The sequence below is a fragment of the Sus scrofa genome, chromosome 17 (assembly GCF_054392235.1).
Source record: "Sus scrofa isolate SSC_HxYL_T2T_F1_AM1 chromosome 17, Sscrofa_HxYL_maternal_Yorkshire_Landrace_v2.0, whole genome shotgun sequence".
Lineage (NCBI taxonomy): Eukaryota > Metazoa > Chordata > Mammalia > Artiodactyla > Suidae > Sus > Sus scrofa.
This window is the reverse complement of record NC_139399.1, coordinates 63,282,140-63,303,647: the sequence shown is the minus strand read 5'-3', so window position 1 is coordinate 63,303,647 and position 21,508 is coordinate 63,282,140. Positions and strand designations below refer to the sequence as shown.

The 21,508-nt window shown below is 48.6% G+C and overlaps 1 long non-coding RNA gene across 1 annotated transcript in view; it reads right to left on the bottom strand.

The window, feature by feature from the left end:
* LOC110257366 (uncharacterized) overlaps positions 1–20,712 on the bottom strand; it is a 34,584-nt gene extending 13,872 nt beyond the window's left edge. The window contains exon 1 of the long non-coding RNA XR_014832640.1: positions 20,589–20,712. This is a non-coding gene — a long non-coding RNA (uncharacterized LOC110257366). The remainder of the gene's footprint in view (positions 1–20,588) is intronic.
* Between the last annotated feature and the right edge of the window lie 796 nt (positions 20,713–21,508).

Here is a 21,508-nt window from a genome sequence, read left to right as displayed (position 1 = left end):
GGAAAGCTGGGGCAGAAGACACAACTTATTTTTTCTCCTCCCGCCCTCAAGAAAGTTCTCCAACTGCCTATGCACGTGTGCTTCTGTTCTGCTCTCTCTCTTTTGTGGCTCTGCTTCCAGAGAAAATGCCTAGAATAATACAGATGCATAGTAATTGCTGCAGAAATAAATATTACGGGCTTGGCGTGGCGGGATCTATGGAAAGTGCCATAAGATAAATAAAAAAGGAAACCGTGTAAGCTGTTTTTACTTTATGAGCTATAAACCCAGGCTTAGGCAGGGATCTGAGAACCCAAAAGACATTCTTCAACGAAAAGGTCCTTCTTTGGCTCTTTCTTTTTTCCAAAGGAGAACACCGCCCCCTGGTGGGAAATCACCAAATCGCCACCAGCAATTTCGGAAGCAACCCAGAGACACAATTACACCCGAACCTGACCGCAAAGGTTAGCAGCTGGCAGAACCGGAGGGACGGTGGGTAATAGAAGGAACACAGATTTCAAACTGCTTGCTGACCTCATAGAGTCAATTGTATATGACTTGTTCCCAGAAGACCAAATCTCTTACAAATCTTTCTGTGTTCTTCTGTAACTCTCACTTTCTCTGGTTGCGGTTTTCCGGGTCCTCCAGCTCCCCTTGCTAGTATTTACTCAGATTGTATCCATTATGTAATGCCTGGTAGCTACCCAGCTTCTCCAAGGGTCCACCGAGACGAGACCGTGCCAACCACCGCGGAGCTCTCCCTCCTCCCTCCTCCTGGTGCACTTTTGTGCCACAAGATACACAACTTGATAAAATACTCTGCTCATTGCTGCTGAGCTGTTTGAAGTTTCTCCTCAGCTAAGGTCTGAGCCCTTCTATCTCTTAAACATCTATGCCAAGGTCTTCCACTGGAGGACACAGAGACAACCCCGCCTGGAGAGAGGCTGCCTGTTGACATTCACGTTGTGAAAACACAACAAAACCCACTGTTTCAACATTGGGAAATTTCACACAAAAATTTGAATTTCTAGAATTTATTTTCAGAAAAATCTTAATGTCTATGGGAGCTGGGTCCACAGGAAGGAGGCATGTTTCTGTTTTGTTTTTTTTTTTTCCAAAGTCCCCAGCAGACTCTAATGTACCATGAATACCACGTCTGATTTCAGTTGCCATTTATCATTATGCTGGCTCTGAGATTCTTATTATATGTGAGAGATTTTTTAAGCCCATGTCTCTATTAAAAGGGGGAGATAAGCATTAGCCCAGGCAGAGCATATATTCAAAACACAAATGGCAGCAAGCATATTTCTTTGGAATCTTGCCTGTATAATACAGAAACATACAACCAGTTTCATTTATGCCTGTTATTTGTCTGGCCCTTTGGGAGAATGGAATTTGCTGGTCCCTGATTTTCCAGAAGATGCTGTAGTCCTCCCACCAGGTTTTTGCTCAGTCGGAAATGCTCTCCCTACTCAGCCCTGCCCATGCTTTTCTCTCCCTTTGCCTATAGATCAGAGACTGGTAAATCAATTTTTCTTTAAAGGGCCACATACGAAATACAGATACGGTTTTGCGGGCCATGCAGTCCCTGCCACAGCAACCTAGTTCTGCTGCACAAAAGTAGCCATAGATAACACGGAAACAGGTAGGCATGGCTGTGTGCCAATAAAACTTTATTAGTATAAGCAGACAACTGGCTACTAATCCCTGCAATAGGATATCTAGCCATCATTCCATCCTCCTCTTGACTTCCAGCCTTCGTCAGGCTCGCCTGTGGTATGTTCCCCATGACATAACTCTTCAGGAGTTCCTGTTGTGGCTCAATGGGTTAAGAACCCTCCTAGTATTCGTGGGATACAGGTTCAATCCCTGGCCTCGCTTAGTGGGTTAAAAATCTAGTATTATAGCAAGTTACAGTGTAGGCTGCCTGGATCTGGCATTGCTGTGGCTGTGGTTTAGGCTGGAAGCTGCAGCTCCAATTCGATCCCCAGCCTGAGAACTTCCATGTGCTACAGGTGCGGCCCCAAAAAGAAGAAAGAAAGAATGAAAAAAAGAAATAAATAACTCTCCAAATCTTTTCTTCCCCACTAGGCTGAAAGCACCAAATTCCAAGAGCCAGACTGCTTTGCTCTCTCTCCAGTGCATTTCAGCACAGTCCCACGATAGCAGGGCTGGAGCTATAGGAAGGGCAGCAGGTGCATGCATAACGAAGTCCAAGGAGCCCTGGCTGCAATGAGGCTGGAATCATCTACTTCTCTCCCCAGTAACAGCTCTGAGCAGAGGCACCTCACCACTGACCCAGGAATCCCACTGCATCTGGGATCCAGGCTCCTTCTGCCTTGTTCTGTCCCTAATGAAACAGCCCCCAAGCCCAGGATCCAGGTGCTGTGCCAACTCCCACCACCGTGTTTCCACAAAAAGCCTTAAATTCTAGAGCATGTTTTGTTTCTCAAGACATAGGTGACCATCAGTGGAAGCATCTGGAAGAAATCATGAGACTTTGCCACAGCCATTTTTCTTTTTCTTTACTCATCTGTGTGTTACATAAATTCATTCTCCATAAGGATTAATTGTTAAAAATCCCAAGCACACTGCTATTCCAGGCTTCTGCTTCTGCGTGGCTGCTGCCTGGAACATTCAAGATTTCATCTCACTCCCCTCCCCACAACACACAAGCAAAAACCCCTTCTCCTTTCTCCACTGATGGACTGGGATTTTTTTCATGGAAACTATTACCATCTGATTTTTTTTTTCTTATTTATCTCACTTGTTGGAGTGTAAGCTCCAGGAGAACAGGGAAGGTCTCATATTTAGTAAGCCTTCAAATAAGTATTGGTCAATAAAGATTTTTTTATCATTATTTCACAATAAGGGAAATACGATTCTCATTTCTATATAATTTACCCAGAGAATTTAACATCCCAGGCCCAAGGTCGCTCTGACAGCCCTGGTTGGCTATGATTCCAGCAATAAGAAGCATATCTTTGCTCAAATCACAGTCACCACCTGCTGTTCCTGCAGTAGAACTCTGCTTCTTGTGACTTCCTCCTCTGCTAAGATGCATGGAGCCGGAGTATAGATCAATGTCTTAATCAGCACTGGAGTGCTGTGAACTCAATGTTTAAGGAAGAGAAGACAAATGTATGTATATATATGCTGTCTTTCCAAAATGGATATTAATATTATGCTGATTGAGTTTAAGTGAACAAAACCCCACAGTTAGAGATTAATTCCTTTGACTTAAACTATGTCCCCTTTTTAATGAGTACCACCTCCACATCATTTGTCTCAAACAGAAACTTCCAGTGTTGCCCCAAATTTCTATTCCCTAACTAGAGCACAGAATCAGTAGAGCTATTGGACTTCAAAGGACAAAGTGAAGCAGAGGGTATTTCAGAGATAACCAGCCACCCCTTCCTAGTACATCAGCAAAAGACCCCAGGACCTTTGCACAACCCAGGTGAGGAAGGAGCCCTGATAGTAGCTGAGATAGATTCTCCCACCAATCCAGCTAGACAGGTCCCAAACAGGAATTGAATCTAATGGGAAAGAAATTTGGAAATGTAATATCTGGGCTTCTTGTGTTGTGGACGGAGATGCACGCCTAATATACAGTCTGGCCAGGGAAGGAGCTATGTGGAAACCTACCCCAGGTACCAGACTTTGCACCAGACTCATGCATCCCTCTGTCATGCCAATAGAAAGCAGTGCTAGGACCAGGGACATCTGCATCTCCCGTGGAGAAATACACTTTTCCAGGTGAGAGCAGCAGAGCTGTGATCCTGGCCTGGTTGGGAGACAAACCTGCCCAAGGAACCTGAAGACCAGTCACCTCCTTATTGATCTCCACGCCACTTCCCTTCTTCCCTAAAAATCTCATCACCAAAGAGGGGTCCTTTTAAAACAGGACCACTTCACTGCCCTTCTCAAGCCCTTTACTGGCTCTCCATCAAACCTGGGGCCAAATTATATGCTTATGTTGACCTTCAAGGCCTACAGCAGCTGACCCCTGGCCCTCTTCCTGCCCCAGGGCCTTTGCTCTTGCTGGTCCTTCTACCTGAAGAGCCTGTTCCCTCAAAGCTTCTCATGTCTCCCTCCCTCAATGTACGCAGGTCTCAGGAAGGTCTTTCTTGCCCAGTCTGTTTAGAATAGCCTTTCCCTCCCATGCCTGCCGTCTACCCTGCTTTTCTTCTTCCGTAGCAATAATTATACCTGGCATGTTAATTGTTTACGTGAATATTATCTACCTTCTCCCTTATAACTCTTGGAGGATAGAGGCTTGGTTTTGCCTGCCCTTGTTTCCCCCGCAAACGGCCTGACACAGGGACAGCCTCCAATAAAAACCATTCAGTGAGTGAAACCTTCCACCCACTGATCCACCTTCCAATGCATTAGGCTGCCTCAACTCAAGTAGGTAGCGAGCTCACCACCACTGGAGGCATCCAAATGGTGCCTGAACCACCCTTGGCCGCGTCATAGTGGAGATGGAGGTGTTTGATGTATGAAAGCACTGAGAGGGGGTTTTACGTCCTGAGCTCTGTGGCCTTTTAACATGCATAACCTCAGGGGGGCCCAGGTCTTGTAGACTATTTCAGACTTTCATGTACATGGCTGGACTTTGCCAAAGAGATCCTTCTAGGAAGGTTGACGCTTCCCCAGCTGTTGTTGGAAAGGCAGAGAATTCAGAGATGAACAAGGCAGACACGGTCCCTTGTCTTGGTCCATGTCTGACAGGAACCCCAGGTAGTAAAAGGTCCCAAAAGGCAACTGAAGTCACTAATGAGGAGCACAGGGACCATGCCGAGGGCTCCGGAGCCAGTGGACAGGTCGAGGAGGCGACCTGAGTCAAGGAAGCAACAAGAATGATTTAAACAAGGTCAGGTGAAGCTGGAGATGCTGAAGGTCAAGAGTGAGCCTTCTTTTTTTAATTTTATTTTATTTTGTCTTTTTGCCTTTTCTAGGGCCGCACCCGGGGCATATGGAGGTTCCCAGGCTAGGGGTCTAATCAGAGCTGTAGCTGCCAGCCTATACCACAGCTCCCTGCCACGCCAGATCCTTAACCCACTGAGCAAGGCCAGGGATTGAACCGGCAACCTCATGGTTCCTAGTTGGATTCATTAACCCCTGAGCCATGATGGGGACTCCAGGAGTGAGCGTTCTTGAAGATTCCTTCCAAGAAGAGCAGAAGAGCAAGCAAAGTGGGGAAGGCCCAGAACTGGGCGCTTGGGCAGGGGATCCCCACACTCTTAAGCCACACTCCCCTGGCTCTGAGAGGCAGGAATGATGACGTGCTGATAAGCGAAGTTTGACACCAGTCAAGACTCCAAAGAGGGCTCTGGGAGCAGTGGCCACGGGAACACATCATGAGGCCTCAGCGCCACAGGAGACCCGGCTGTCCTCGTGAAAGTTAAGGAGGACATGAAAATATCACAGGGAGACCCTCCCGCTGAGCGCCTGGAGCTGTCCCGTTATCCTGCACCGTTCAGAGCTTCGCAGGAGCAAAGCTGAAACCATTCTTTGCCATTCCATGGGCGTGCAGGGGTTTTATTTGTTTAAAAAAAAAAAAAAAAAGTCTCCAGAGCCTGTGATGCGGAGCGCTTACCGTGTTTCTAGTGAACCCTGCAGCCCCCGGGAGAGGCTTCCCCCGCGGGGACCCCACCGCCACTAGGCACAGGCGGCGAGGAGCCTGTGGGCAACGGTGGCTGCGTGCAGACCTGCACGAGCCCCTCACCTTCCCCATCTGCAGAGCCGCCGAAGGCAGTGCCGCCAGCCCAGGGGCCAAGGGTGGCTGAAATTCTACGCCCCTCAAGTTTCCCACGGATAAAACGGGTTAAGGAGGTTACTGCCCCTGCTGAGCTGCGGGGAGGAGTAAGGCAGCCGGCGGAGCACATCACGTGACCCATCGCCCGTCCTTCCCCCTCCCCCCCTAGCCCCCCCTCAGCTTCTCAGGGAGCCCAGGAAGCACATGGTCGGGATTCTGTAAAAGTGTGTTCGCACATTAGGCACATCTTATCCTGTAATCAGAACCAGCGACGTAGCTGGTGACAAAAATCGAGCACAGGCCCCGTGTTCAGGGATTACTAGGAATTTCGGGAAGCCCACCGCCAGGCATTACACCAAGCAGGGGACTCCTGGGCGTGGGTCACACATCCATGGAGCCAGCCCCGACCAGAACAGCAGGTGCATAATGTTAAGTTTTATCAATGACCATAACACCACGTACTGCTCTGTGAATACATCTTTTTGTTTGTTTGTTTGTTTCTGAGGGCCACACCCAGGGCACATGGAGAGTTCCAGGCTAGCCCCTGAACCGGAGCTACAGCTGCGGACCTACACCACAGCCATACAATGCTGGATTCCAGCCGTGTCTGCAACCCACACCATAGCTCACAGGCAAGGCCAGATCCTTAACCCCCCGAGTGAGGCCAGGGATCGAACCCGCAACCTCATGGTTCCTCAAGGTTCATTTCCCCTTCATCACAAGGGGAACTCCGTGCTGTGTGCAAACATCTTAATTTGGCGTCAGATTCTTTTCATCCAGTATTTTATTCTATCCTTCTAATACCTAGGGGATGTGTACTGCTAACCTCCCTGTTTTATACGGAAGGATACTGGGTTTCAAGGGATTGAGTCCAGCTGAGTGAGTTTATGGGGGGATGAGGGGGATATAGGTTTGGGATCTAGGTCTCCGTGACTCTGAGGCTATAACACTAGCAGGGTCATGGTTTGGGGCTTAACTAGATATTCGGAGGCCTACGATAACCGCTGACCACACTTAACCCCTCGGAGGGTGGGGGGGATGCGAGCCAGGAAACAGAGCCGCCAGAAGGGCAGCAGAACGCCTTCCTCTTCTGTGGGGGCACAGGTTCCATGCAAGGGACATGCCCTGTGACAAGAGCCATCACTCCCAGGGGCACCCTAAGTCATGTCTTCTCACACCACATGGTCCACGCGGGGCTGCTGCCAGGCCCACGGGGTACTCCACCCAGTGGGCATGCTCCCCTACCCGGTGTGCCCTGGTGACACAGCTGGCAGGGCATCTTCATCAGGTTTCCAGGGGAACAGGAAGTTAGCCTACGTGGCATCATCAAGTTTCCAGGGGAACAGGAAGTTAGCCTACGTGGCATCATCAAGTTTCCAGGGGAACAGGAAGTTAGCCTACGTGGCATCAAGTTTCCAGGGGAACAGGAAGTTAGGCTACATGCAACTACATCCCTTACAGAAGAAAGGATGTGGGTACTTCTGCCCACAAGTGCTCTTTGCCACTCCAAAGTGAGTCATCAGTAGGTACAGAATTCTCACTCCTCCAGGGCAGCAGGTGGGCAGGTTCCATGAAAGGCCCTACATGCTGTCACCTGCTCAGTTCTGGGACCTGCAAGGGGCATGCCATGACTAATTTTCAGCCACAAATGTTTGTTTCGCTTAATATTCATTCATAGCAAGGACACAGTCAAACAGACATAGCAAAAAGACAGTTGAGAGAGAGCAACTTTGTTCAGCTATTTTTGAAAATGACCAGGGTGACATGCACTCTTGACTCAGTGGTTCCACCTCTAGGATTCACAGCTGAAGATGAATATTCATGGATGTTCATTACATCATCATGAATAATGAGAAACTGTTTGGAACCAACTTAAATGCTCACGTGAAGAGCAATAATTAATTTGTGGAAAATTAATATATTGGAATATAATGAAACCAATGAAAAGTATGTTTTAAGTTTCTTTCATGATCCCAAAATTCTTAGCATATCATTTTGAGTAAAATTAAAAAATCAACTCTTTAAAAAATAGCTGTGATTTTTAAAATAAAAATGGACTCTACAGAGAGTTCCTGTTGTGGCTCAGCAGTAAGTATTCTGACTAGTATCCATGAGGATGCTGGATTGATCCCTGGCCTCGCTCAGTGGGTTAAGGATCCAGCATTGCTGTGAGTTGTGGTGTAGGCTGCAGACGAGGCTCAGATCTGGCATTACCATGGCTGTGGTGTCGGCCAGCAGCTGTAGCTCCAATTCAGCCCCTAGCCTGGGAACCTCCATATGCCATACATGCAGCCCTAAAGAGCAAAAAAAAGTGGTCATATGCAGTAGGTGGGATTACAGCTCACTATTTTTTTCTTCTTTACTTTACTCTTACACACTTTGGTATTTTCAACAATGCACTTGTTTGGATTTTTAGATAAGAAAATAAAACAGAAAGCTTTTATATGAACGACAACACAAAACTAGAGTTTTTATAATTGCAGGCAAATTGAATTGTGGGGTTTTCAGCTGAAAGGGTGTTAGGAGCAAACTAATAATTATCTAGTCTGCCACGCACAGGGGTTTCCATATGGGAAGACGCTGCCGAACTCAATCATGTTGCTGCTTAAAAGAGCAGCTCTAGCCTCACTGACTGAAGGTACCCAGAACTGGGGGCCCTACGGAGCCCTGCAGACCCCACCTGCCGGACTCCGTCATGGAGACGAGCAGCAGAAACGCAATTAACATTCTCAGGGAAGCCAACTTCACTCTCTGTTTCAGCCATCCAGCTTGGCGAAGATCAGTCAGAGCAAACACCCCAGAAAGAAAATGAAGAACCTATCGTTTATAGACTTCGTGGATTTTCTTCCCAGATTATAAAAGCGTTATGTAGTGCCTGCATAAATCAGACAATATAAACTGACATTCACCAAAAGACATTCAAATTTACCCCAGATCCAGACCTGAATGCTTAATATTTAGGCTGTTTGGCATTTCCACCCTCTGTGAGTTGAGTGTGTGTGTATCTACATACACGCATTATACATGTGTACGTTCACTAGTCACACACATATACTATAGCTTTGTAAATAAACATACATAAATTCGTAATTTATCCCAATTATGGTGTTATTTACAATGGCGCACTATGTCTCTCTTTCCCACTTAGGGGCACATCATCCATTCAGCAGCTATGCACGGAGTACTGCCCATGGCTCAAGCCCTCTCCTGGGCTTAGCATGAATCAGTGAGCAAAGAATCTTTGCCCTCCTGGAAGTTGTAGGGGGAAGACAATAAGCCAAAATCATAAAAAAGGAATTCAATTTTGTGACGTGTTCAAAGGTAGGTGCTTTCAGGAGAACAGGCAGAGCCTGTAGAGTACTGGGCATCATGGGAGTGGCTGGGGGCGGGAGGCAGGAGTCGTTTTTTTTTGTTGTTGTTTTGTTTTTTGCTATTTCTTGGGCCGCTCCCGCAGCATGTGGAGGTTCCCAGGCTAGGGGTCTAATCGGAGCTGTAGCCACCGGCCTACACCAGAGCCACAGCAACGCGGGATCCGAGCCGAGTCTGCAACCTACACCACAGCTCACGGCAACGCCGGATCGTTAACCCACTGAGCAAGGGCAGGGACTGAACCCGCAATCTCATGGTTCCCAGTCGGATTCGTTAACCACTGCGCCATGACAGGAACTCCAGGAGTCGTTTTTAATTAGAGCGGTCAGGATATGAGGTTGGGAAGGAGTCACTCGAGCAAAGATCTTGACAAAAGTAAGCGAAATCAGGGATGGGCATTGCTGGCGGAAGAGCAGTGAGGCAGAGGGACCAGACAGTGCAGAGACCCAGGCCTGAGCGTGGCAGCAGGGGAGGGGTTGGTTCAGGAGGACCAGGGGCCAGCATGGTAAAGAAATAAAAAAACCCCGGGGGCAGGGGATGTTGGCATGGCTCGTTGCATAGGACGTTTTGAAGGCCATTCTGAGGACTCTGGCCTTTCCGCCGAGCTTGTCGGGAAAAAATGTGTGATGGATTGGCATGGCAGCCATGGATACAGAAGTGAAGGCAGTTGTCGTGTATGGATGCGATGACAGTGGCCTCCTTGGGTACATCAGACAGTCCCCGTCAGGCCACTCATTTATGGTGCCTGAGGGATGCGATAGGCCCTTTGTATTTTCCATCTGCGCTGGGAAAGTGTACCTTCCAGCACTTGACTCAATCTACCAGGTCAAGAGGGATGTGGCTCTTTCCACGCCGCGATGGAAACGTGCACACGTGCATGCACACAGGGGTGAGGGCAAGGAGCTTCCACTGGACACCAGAGATGAGCTGACTGGCACAAAAGCTTTTAGCAGCAAGTAGAAACCCTTCCACGATTAAGAGCTGGAAGCCGACGTCTTCCACAGTATGCCATCTGCCACCTGCTCTGTAAGTCTGGACCTCGTCAAGGACAAACAAGCTGCCATCTGTACTTTCCTCCCGGGCCATCCCCCAACCTGGACGGTCCTTGGCACCCTGACCTGCCCTTCCCTGGCTCCCCCAACAAACTCACTCTTCTCCAGCAAAACCTGTCCCCACTTACGGTGCCTCAGACATCCCAGCCTTACAGCTTCTTAGAACGCCCCCAGATGCTCTGAGCCTCGGTCCTTCTCAAAATTATCTTCTTACCGTGACCTTCCTTACCCACCCTACTTAAAGCTACAAGGCCGCAGCTGGGACTCCCTACACCCATCCCTGCGTGGCCTTCTCAGCCGCGGCTGGCAACAGCTGGCATAACCAAAACAACCTGCTCTGCTTCCCTGAACTAGACTCTAAACACCGGGAGGGCACGGACCCCTTTGCTCACCACTGTCTCCAGTGTCTCAAGCACATAATAACACTTAGTATTAACACGTGTTGCGTGGCAGAAGGAGGGAACCAGTGCACGGCCATCAGGAGCCTGGCATCCTCGCTCTAGCAGGGAAGTGCAGTGAGGGGCCTGTGCCATGGCTGCAGCAGAGGCTTCTGCACAAGGAGATGAGACAGGCAGGCTTCCAGCATGTGCTCCAGAGAGGGGACAGTCGGGGACACTGACCTTGCACCTCTGTCCTCTCCAGCTCTCCCACACGGGGCGAAGCTGCTGGAGAAGTCACTTCGGTGTCTGAGTTCTTTGTATTGCCTGGCATCTAACATGCTGCTGGGCACACACCGAGGTTAGTCACATTTGAGGAGTCAATACGTAAATGAATGTATGGGTGTGGGGTGGGGGTGGGGGTGTGTTTTACTCTGGCTTTTTTTTTTTTTTTTTTCTTGGACTGGGAGAATATGATTACTCAGTAAATTATTCTTCCCTGCTCCCCTGGAGAAGTTCAGCTTTAAGCAAATGTTCATTGAGAAGAGATGAAACGGAAGACACCACGGGGAGTGGATTTGGGGGCTTTGGGCCGTCTTAGCTTCCCTGAATTATTTGTATACAGAGTTGAATAATGTGCTGGGTATGTTTACAGCTTCCATCTCTTAAATCAAGTGCCCCCTGCATGGCTAGGCACAGGCTAGGCATCATCTGATCACAGGCCGGATAAGAAAAGGCCCCCTGAGAATATACCCGACGCTGTGGCCTCTCACAGGATGGGGGAGCGGCGATTTGGCAATTATTGTGTTAGGTTGGTACACGCCAGCAAGGCTTCCATGGGATTATCTCTGCCCCACATGGAATACGTTGGCACACAGTTTCTCTCTGGTGCCTCTTTGGGACCAGACAGGGAGCAAACAGGCTGCGATTAGACACATTTGATAGAAGAGGGAAGCTCTGTGTCCTGGAGGAAAGCGGCACTGCTACGTCTTACACAGAATCTGAATAAGTTAATACAAGAGAAATTTCCTCTTCTTCTCTACAGGCAGCTTTGCATTAGGGTGGTTTTTTAATCACAGCAGGATCTAGCCTATGTTTGTCTCAGATTCACTTGGTGTGTTTTTCTGCCTGCAATTGAAAAAGATAAAAGTAATCCTTTGCATGAGATATTTGCATACAAATTACGTTTGGCACTTTCAGAACGTACTACAGACTCTTCAGTGTGCTCTGATGTGGCGCAGTGTATTATAATGGGGAAATACACATTTTTCTAATAACCAATTGCTTTTTTTCCCCCACAGACGGATCTGTAAGGGAGTTATAAGACAAAAGAAAAAAAAAAATCCCTACAACAAAAAAATAAGCCAGGTCTGAAATTCTGACAGCTTCCTCCAGTGAAAGATGGTTAAGTGGGTCTCTGAATTATCCTACCCTACCCCGCTGTCTGATTGCTGTGCTTAGCGAATGAGTTTTACAGACACTTCTCCAGGAGAACATCATCAGAGGAGAGATGCTGGGACACCACGGTAAGGATGGAAAGAAGCACTGGGCCTTAATTAAATTCAAGTGAAAACCATTGTTCTTTTGCAAAAGGTAGACAGAGCCACTTTCCCAAGCCCGATGTTCCGCCCAGCAACAGCAAAGATCCCAGCGGACTGTGCAGGAAGCTTGGAGCCCACAGCCACGGGAATTAAAAACGGAATGGAGGGTCCAGTTTTGAACGCCCTGCACGTCAATTCCTATCCTCCTCCAGAAGATAAGTTCCGTGCAGTTGGCACCTGCTACGCTGTGGGCCTTCAAATCACTGTGGAATAAATACAGAAATCCATGTTGGAAAACTGATACCCGGGGAAATTAAGAAATTTGCCTAACGTCACCCTGGGATTCAAACCCACTTCTGTTGCACACGGAACCCTTCCCAGGGACCTTTGTTTCCTCTGCTGAATGTGGGCACGTTCCTATATCCAAAGAAGGCCGATTTGGGAAAGAAAAATTATCCGGAAGCAGTGAGACCCACTCCCTTTGAAGATAAGGCAGTATCTCAGGCCACATAATGACTTTCATGGGCCCATAAATACTTTTGCTGTCAGGAGCCTCTTCCTCCATAAAATGGTGTTAAAAACTACATTATGTGACTAGTTTATATCAAGGCCAATATAATCCGTGTTAGATTTTCCTTCTGGTTTTAAAAGAAAGGAAAATATTGTTATGGGCCTCTGAAAGAATGGCGAGTCCCAGGCAGTGCACCTACTGTGTCTAATGGACGGTATCATGGAAAAACTCCAGAAACTAGAAGCATTGCACCCACAAAAATGTTACCGGGAGGCCACGTTCCTGCAAGGTTTGGATGCTCCCAACATTTGCCAAACACTGTTGACACAAATACCTACGAGCTCAATTAGGATTATGGTTGGCTATGCATGCCACCTAGAGTGGCTTATTCAAGGGGAAATTTTTCTCTTTTTTTCTCTTTTGGTCTTTTTATGTCTTTTTAGGGCTGCATCCAAGGCATATGGAGGTTCCCAGGCTAGGGGTTTGATCAGAGCTATAGCTGCCTGCCTACACCACAGCCACAGCAGTGCCAGATCTGAGCCTCGTCTTTGACCTACAACAGCCTCGTCTTTGACCTACAACACAGCTCAAGGCAACACTAGATTCTTAACCCACTGAGCGAGGCCACGGATCAAACCCGCATCCTCATGGATGCTAGTCGGGTTTGCTAACCACTGAGCCACACTGGGAATTTCGCCAAGTGGGAATTTTTCATATAAAGGGCAGCCCCGGTATAGCTACTCATGGGGAGTCATACAGGATGCTCCTCCTTCTAGCTTCCTCTCTGAAGTCCTCACCAAGGGTCTTTGCTCCTCATGGAAGCAAGATGGCTTCTCCACCTCCAGCCATCTCATCTACATTCCAGGCAAGATGAAGAGGCAGGTGCCAAGGATGAGGTATAAAAGCCTTTGCCTTAGAAGTTTTGTTTTATAGGGGAAAGGAAGCCTTCTGCAGGCTAGGATTGAGTCCCAGGACATCCCGGAGAATCTAGAAAAGTAAGTATTTTCAAGTAGAATCACTGCTTCCCCTCCAAGAAAATCAGAGTTGTTCATAAGTGAAAATGTTGGTATGGAGGAAAGAAAATGGACCTTGAGTGGGCTATCAGCAGGGTCTGCTCCAACAGCCATAATTCCTATAAAAGAAAATGACTCCTGGTCCCAGGGCATGACTTAATCTGTGAAAATACTACCTAGGTCAGGAAAGTTTCAGCCTCGCAGAAGCCTGGAACATTCTTTGGTTTTCACCAGAATGAGATAATCCAGGCCGCTCTGCCCTTGGCTATAGCACCTGAGCAAGACAGACACAATGTCAGACTGTCGATTTGCCAATGTGTCTGCAGTGGCCACCTCCCCAGGCCGCATTTATTTGTGTAAATGTCTTATTTCTACCACAAGACACTAGAGCTGTTTTTTCAGGCCAGTAAAAGTAGGTGTGTCATTTGCATCTACTTCTGCCTGGCTGAGTCTTATCTGCTTGCTCCTTTTTATCTCAAGTGCTATCCTCTCACTCAACACACTGCTGTCTGCACCATAAACCGTTGCGGAAAATGCTGCTCTGTGATCCTGCCACGTGATCCAAAATTCAGCTTATCGGCACCTCTCCGGCTGGACGGTGAGATACACTGAACCCTGGCCCTGGCTGCAGAGCTCCGTTCTCGGTAATTAATGTACACGGTGTTTGTGACCCAAACCGTGAACAGGAATCAACAAAATATTCAGCTGCTCTGCTGGGTATGAATAGGGTGACCAACTGCCAGGGTTTGCCCGGGACTCGGGGGCTTCCCTGGACATGGGGCGTTCTGTCCTGACACCAGGCAAGTCCAGGCCAGCCAGGAAGAGCTGGCCACGGCGGGTACGAGGCCCATGCAGCCCTGGCTTAGCATAGGCTGAAAGTAACATCATCGGAGTTCCCGTCAATGGCGCAGCAGAAACGAATCCGACTAGGAACCACGAGGTTGCGGGTTCGACTCCTGGCCTTGCTCCCTGGCATTGCCGTGAGCTGTGGTGTAGGTCGCAAATGCGGCTCGGATCCTGTGTTGCTGTGGCTCTGGTATAGACCAGCAGCAACAGCTCCGATTAGACCCCTAGCCTGGGAACCTCCATATGCCATGGGTGCAGCCCTAAAAAGACAAAAGCCAAAAAAAAAAAAAAAAAAAAAAAGAACGCCGCCGTCATTAACAAAAACCAACATTTATGGCGTGATGGTGCTGCCCCAGACACATTACCTGTGTTACTTTGTCCTCCTAAGAACTCTAAGAAGAAGGGACTGCTGTTACTCCTGCTTTACAAGTAGAGGCAAACTGTTTCTATCGCCAATCTGAGGATTTACAGTGAGAAGCGGCCGAGGTGGACCTGAGCCCAGGCAGCCTGGCTCTGAAACCCCAGCTCTTGTCAGGACTGTGTCACAGATCCTCTGAGGACGTCTGGCCGCATGAGCTGAGGCCCATGTGCTCGCTCAGCCTGCAGGAGGAAAGAATCCCAGTAGACATTTTATCTGCGCTTTCTTTTACTGGTTTCAACTGGTTGTTACTGGTTTTGCCCCCCAGGGGACATTCGGCAGTGACTCTAAGAGCAGCTCACAGGTGAATTAGTTTTATTTATTTTATTTTATTTATTTTTTTACCATTTCCAAAGAATTTTCAGACCTGTGGACTTCATTTGGTCTTAATCAAATGGATGGAAGAATTGTTGCTCTTATTTGATAGAGGAGGATTTTGAATCAGCTCTGCAGTCCAGCTATTTCTGAAGCTTTTCAAGTTCTTGCTCTCTCTTTTATAGTAGATGGCAAGGCATTTTAAAAAGTTATTTTTGCTGTTACCTCTACTTCAGGAATCAGAACACAGAGAGGTCGGGTGACTTATACAGAGTACCATAACTACACAATAACCGAGAGCCCTCCCAGGTCAAAATTCCCTCCTCCCACCACCTCAGTTCCAAAAGTGGGGTCCTTGGAACCCCAACCCTGGAAGACCTTCCTGGGAAAAGAGTTCTCCTAAATTTCAGGAACTCCTGGAGTCGCTATAATTTAAAATAATACAGATAGCAAAGAAGGTGATATGTATTTCTTTTAAACGACATGTGTAATACTTGCAATACCCTAATTGGAAATCTACATTCTCAGAGTTGTAAATGGACCTGAAAAGAAAGAAAGAAAACCAAAAACCAAACAAAAAAACACATTCACCAAACTCTGTCAACTGTCTCTACATCGGGTCACACCAGAAGCTTTGCAGAATGGATGTTGGAAGTGGTTTCTCTTGGTGCATGACGGGGTGTGTAAAGATTATAGGAACTCGCAAGAGGCGTGGTACACATTCCCACCTTTTCAGGATGAGGGGGGAAGACTCCTATTTGCCCCAGAGCCTTCATCTGGCCTTCATCTGGCAAAACGGCCCCTCCGTGGCTTTGCCTTCCTAACTTGTTCTCTGTTGGGTTGACAGTGGTGGAAGGGCTGCACCTCCCACTAGAACCTTCGCTGCACTTTGCTGCTAGATGACTGACTGCCCAGCTGCTTCAAGGAAGTCACCACACCTCCAGGGGAAACACCTGCCAACACAGGGCCTCACTCCTCCCACCACCCCACTGTTTGGGCAGCTCCTGGCTAAGAATCATTTGCGTGTCTCTAGACATTTGGTACAAAGGCATTGCAGTCAACTATCCTATGGCCAGTTAGAAAATGAGGAGACCTTCCTTCACCAACCTCTGAAAAAGCTACTGGTGCAAAAACAACCACCCCCAGCCAAACTGGGTTTTTTTATTTGTTTTTTTCTCAGAAAACTTTTTCCGTGATTTTTTAAAACTGTTTTCATCAGAGTTGATTTACAACGTTCAGACCTGTTGCAATAAAAACTCTGCCTTCTCGAGCCGGCCCGGGGTTATGACCTTGGGTTGACTGCATGTGAATTTCTTAGACGTCTGCAAAGTAAAAAACTGGTTTGACGTAATATTTACCAACCCTTCCCTTAAGGAGAAGACTTCCCCCCTCCCCAAACCAGGAGCTTGAACTGAGCTCTCACGGATCGGCTCAGTGGGGAAATTCTGTCTGGGCCCCTCCGACCCCTTGGCTGTTAACTGACATTTCCTCCAGGCAAGGAGAGGCCCAGAATTAGACACTGGGCTTTTGTGCCTTCAGAGCAGGTCCCTCCTATTGTTCTCTGCTCCTTTCTTCCTTCTCCTGGCAAATCAGAGGATCATCAGAAACCCCATTGAAGCCTTTCTAGGGCTGCACTGTGATCTTTATCTTCAAAGCCATCCAGCCAGGCCTCTGGCTGGAAATTTGCATGACAGCTAACGGGGAGTAAATTTGGGGGCTGGCTTCCTTTGATAACCAAATGCTCCTCTTTCTTTCTTTGTTCTGAAGGTACGACTTTAAAAGGAGTTCAGTGATGAGGAAAATAATTCCACAGTATTTAGCTCTGGGCAGCCACTGTGACTGGCTTGGGACATTTGCTTAAAATAGGAACTGCGTAGCGTGGCTTCAGTCGAGGTCAATTATTATAAATGACTGGACTGGAAGGTTTGAAAGGCAAGCAGTCGTCTGGGCTGGAAGCCACACGTGGAAGCAGGAGAGAGGCGGCAGAAGTCACCTGGAACCGTATCCTCAGCCCACTCAGCTCCCCTTCGCGTCCAGCACTTCGTGCACGGGATTGGCCACAGGACCGGGGAGACCCCGTGCGCAACTCAAGCACCGGCCTCGGGGTTCGCAAAGCAAGAAAGACGTGCCATTCACAGACCGGCAGTGTAAAGCGGTGTCCTTTCTTATTCTCGGTCATTGTGTTTCTTATCTGCTATTAATGTCATAAGAAAAGCCAAAATTTTATATTAGCCCAAATTTTAGTGGCCATCTTCACATCACGCTATATCCATTTGATTGATTGATTGATTGATTTTAGTCTTTTTAGGGCTGCACCGGCAGCATATGGCCGTTCCCAGGCTAAGGCTCAAAGTGGAGCTACAGCTGCCAGTCTACACCACAGCCGTGGGAGGGCGGGATCTGAGCCGGGACTGCAGCCCACGCCACAGCCGCACGGCCACGCCGGATCCTTAACCCACTGAGCGAGGCCAGGAATCGAACTTGCATTCTCAGGGATATGCATGAGGTCTGTTCCTGCTGCACCACAACAGGAACGCTTTTTTTTTTTTTTTTTCCCCCCGGCTATGTTCATTGTAAATGGTCCTATGAGAGCATTTAATTCACAGGCTGAGCTGCCAGAGTCACACACCTTGCGCAGCTCGTAAGTGCACGTGCATCCTGTTCTGGTCGGAACAGGAGGAAAGCGGCACAGAACCCACACAACGGTTTTTACATCCCTTCTTGACAGGAGGACAGGCCAACCCCTCCGGCTTTCGGATGAATAAGGACCGAAGGGAAGAGGCAGGTAGGTTGTCCATCGCTGCTCTCCTTCTAGTCACGCAAGGAAGGGCCCTGCCCGAGAAAGGATGTCACAGGCTCAGCTGGTTGGTTGTGTTTCCCGAGAGCCCCACTGCCTCCTTCGCCCATTTGGAGCCAGTCCTTACTCAGCGAGCGAGCCTCGCGGGCTGTCAGGGCTCCTGCTGACTCCGTGATGGAGGGGAACTTGCGTTGTACTTGCTCTGGGGATCCCTGGACCCCCAGGCATCTCGGGGCCTCTGGAATTCTGTGTTCACGGGGCATGATGAATGCAAATGAGACACCAAGGGACAGCAAGTGGACACGCACTGCAGGCACCACTTCTGCTCACCTTCCTGCCCCATCATCCCCGTCGGACTTAACAAACACCAGTTCAAAGATACATGTATTAAGGATTTCAGGATGAAGCAGCAGAGCTTTAAACCAAATGGGAGGTCTTGTGAGCGTGGAGTCCTATGTGACCGTACGGGCTGCGCCCATGAAACCAGCCCTGCTGTGGGTACCAGACATGGGGGGGCCAAAGACTTAAACCTGAGAGCCTGCCCCTGGGGGCGGCTGGGAGCAGGGAGCAAGAGCTGCTCCCATTTCCTCTCTGCACAGGGCGCTTGGGTTCTCAGTCAGTTTTCCATAATAGGCTTGCACCAAGAGACACCTAGCAGTACTAGTTATACCTACCAGTACTAGTTATTTGGTCCAAGCCATTTATGATGTCCTAACAAATTAGGAGCCGTTAAAAAATACACTTAAAAGAAAAATATATTTTACATTTGATTTTTAACTAAGCACAGTTACTTGCTAAGGGGATGTGTGTGTCTGTTGGGCACTGGAAGTTCAATTCTGGAAATCAGACGGGACCCCAAGGCCGCCTCACTTCCTTGTCCACACTGATTTTCCCATCGTACCTTTGCTTTTTATCACCGGGAACCCAGCGTCACAAAAATCGATATCATAGAAATGAATTTAACGTGATCTAATGTTGAAACCCAGCAGCCTCCAGACAGTAGCTCCCAAGGATACTCAACATCCTCGTTTCCTGCAAAAACGTAATATATCCCACAGCGTCTCTGTGAATTCCCCAGGGCACCCTGGGGTACCTCGGCACACAGTTTGGGAACCACATGTGTAGCAGTAAAATGAGGGGACTCTGGAGTCATCTCTCTCACAGGGATGGTGTCGGGATTATGCTTGGCCCACACAGGAGTTCCAGAAAAGCGAGGGCTCCCTGGCATTCCTCTATACTGCTCACCTGAGGTAGAGCCTATATTGCCTAAGACTGTGATTTAACGACGTATTTGTTAGCTGTCTCACTTCCCATTTCTTTACGAAATGAACATTTATTGAACACCTGCTAAGTGAACGAGGTGTTTCATTTGGTGCTGGGGGTACAAAACTTAGCCAGTTAGACACAGCACCTGCCCCCAGGGAGCTTGAGAAGCACGGAGAAGGCAGTCAATCCAATAAGCATGTGAAAATGCCATTATGAGAGATAATTAGCGCTACACAGGAGCCCTTCTGAGTCCTTTCAAAGCTCCTAACTGGGCTGGGGGTCTCAGGAAGCAACTCAGAGCCTGGAGTTTAACTGGTGTCTGTAGGAAGTGTTGATTTTGCAAGAGTGGAGGAACATAAGATATTTCTAGGCAAAAGATCTGCAGAAAGAGTGACCCCTGCCCAGAGGGGGGCCTCCCATGGAGGACACGAGTTTGAGATGCTTGCAATACCAGTGAGCCTAGATGAGCAGTGGCTTTTTGAGGGCAGGGAGCACAGGGAACAGGACTCGGCAAACCTTTCCTGGAGGGGGCACGTGGCCCCTGGCACCACTGCTCACCTCTGCACTTGTGGCACAAATCCAGCCATTGGTAATACATGTGTCCCAATAAAACTTTATTGACAAAAGCAGGGAGTCGGGCCGGCCTCCACCAGAGTTCACAGACCCTTCCTGCAGAAGCCTTTTGTGTGTGCTTCATTCGGTCGGCCACAGGAGGGGTGCTGCCTACTGAAAAGCGAATGATTCAAGCTGGTCCTCGGCCTCCTAGGGTTTCCAGTGTAAAGAAGCAATCACAACACAGAAGCACGACAGAGACACACGAAGAGGCGCAGCCGTAGTCTGCCAAAACTCAGAGCCAAAACACCAATCCTTACCCTCCTCTGATAGCTTTAAATCCACCCAAGCAAGCTCTGCTTCTCAGGAGAGGGGACTGCATCCTTACCAAAGGCCAAAGATAATCACTTTGCGGTCACAATAAGGAGGCAAGGCCACCGGCTGGGGTGGGAGCTGCTGACCAGTGGCTGCACGGGTCCATTAACCACAGCGACTGGACGCTAGCGTCCCCCCTCACCCTGCACCACTTTTGCAATCTTTGCTTTCCCAGGCAGCTCCTGGCTGGCTTCTGCCTATTAAAAATGCCCGTGCGACAAGCCCTTGCACGTCAGGCATCTCAGAGAAACAAAGAAGGTCAAACTGAGTCTCATTAGTTGTTATGGCAACAAAGAAACTATTGCAGAGGCCCTGACAGTGCCCCTGGGGGCCACGCGGGACCTCGCTGCCCGAGCTGTAGTCACAGCACAGCGCCCCTTCCTGTGTGAAAGCCACGCGCGGAAACACACTGGTACCTGCGGTCCCGCGACCCCGCTCCTCCTGTTGAGTTCTTCCCGAAGGCGTCTGGCCTGGTTTAAGAGCACCTTACCCACGGCCCCCAGGTGCCAAATCTCCGCGATGGAAACTCTCTCCACGTCTAGCGTCCCAAGGTTTCTTAAAGTGGGATTTAAACCACCTGTGTTGGAATTATCTCGAGATGCTGATTGAAAATATGGCTCCACCCCAGATGCGCTGAATGAGCATCTTTGGCCAACACTTGATAACTACCAGCTCAGAAAGTAGAATGTGGGCGAGGCTATCCTATTTCGCACAAATGTAGGCAAATTATGATCACCTGGTCCTGTCTTGCCCGGTTCAAATCCCCATAGGTTGAGCCAATAAGCCCGCTTTGAAATCAGCCAGGGTTACCTTTCATCAGAAGATGAGCGGCCTTACCTCCAATATTTAACCAAAAGAACTTAAAATTTCATACGAATGGAACATTTCGAGTTTGTTGTCCCAATGGAAAGCTCAAAAGGGATGTATTTCTTCCGGGACTAAAAGGGGAAACAGGGAGCCCCCGTTGTGGCGCAGTGGAAATCTGCCTAGTATTCATGAGGACACAGGTTCCATCCCTGACCTCGCTCAGTGGGTTAAGGATCCAGCATTGCCTGAGCTGTGGTGTAGATCGCAGAAGAGGCTCAGATCCCAAGTTGCTGTGGCTCTGGCGTAGGCCAGAGGCTATACCTCTGTTGCACCCCTAGCCTGGGAACCTCCATATGCTGCGGGTGCGGCCCTAGAAAAGGAAAAAAAAAATTTTTTTTAAAAGGGAAAACATTTTGCTCATAGTTGGTACAGCAGCCCCCTTCTCAAAGGTTAAGATTGTCCACCCCCCAAAAAAATCATAAAATCCCTCTTTATATAAATGTATGTTCTCCTTGGTTTTTTCCTATTT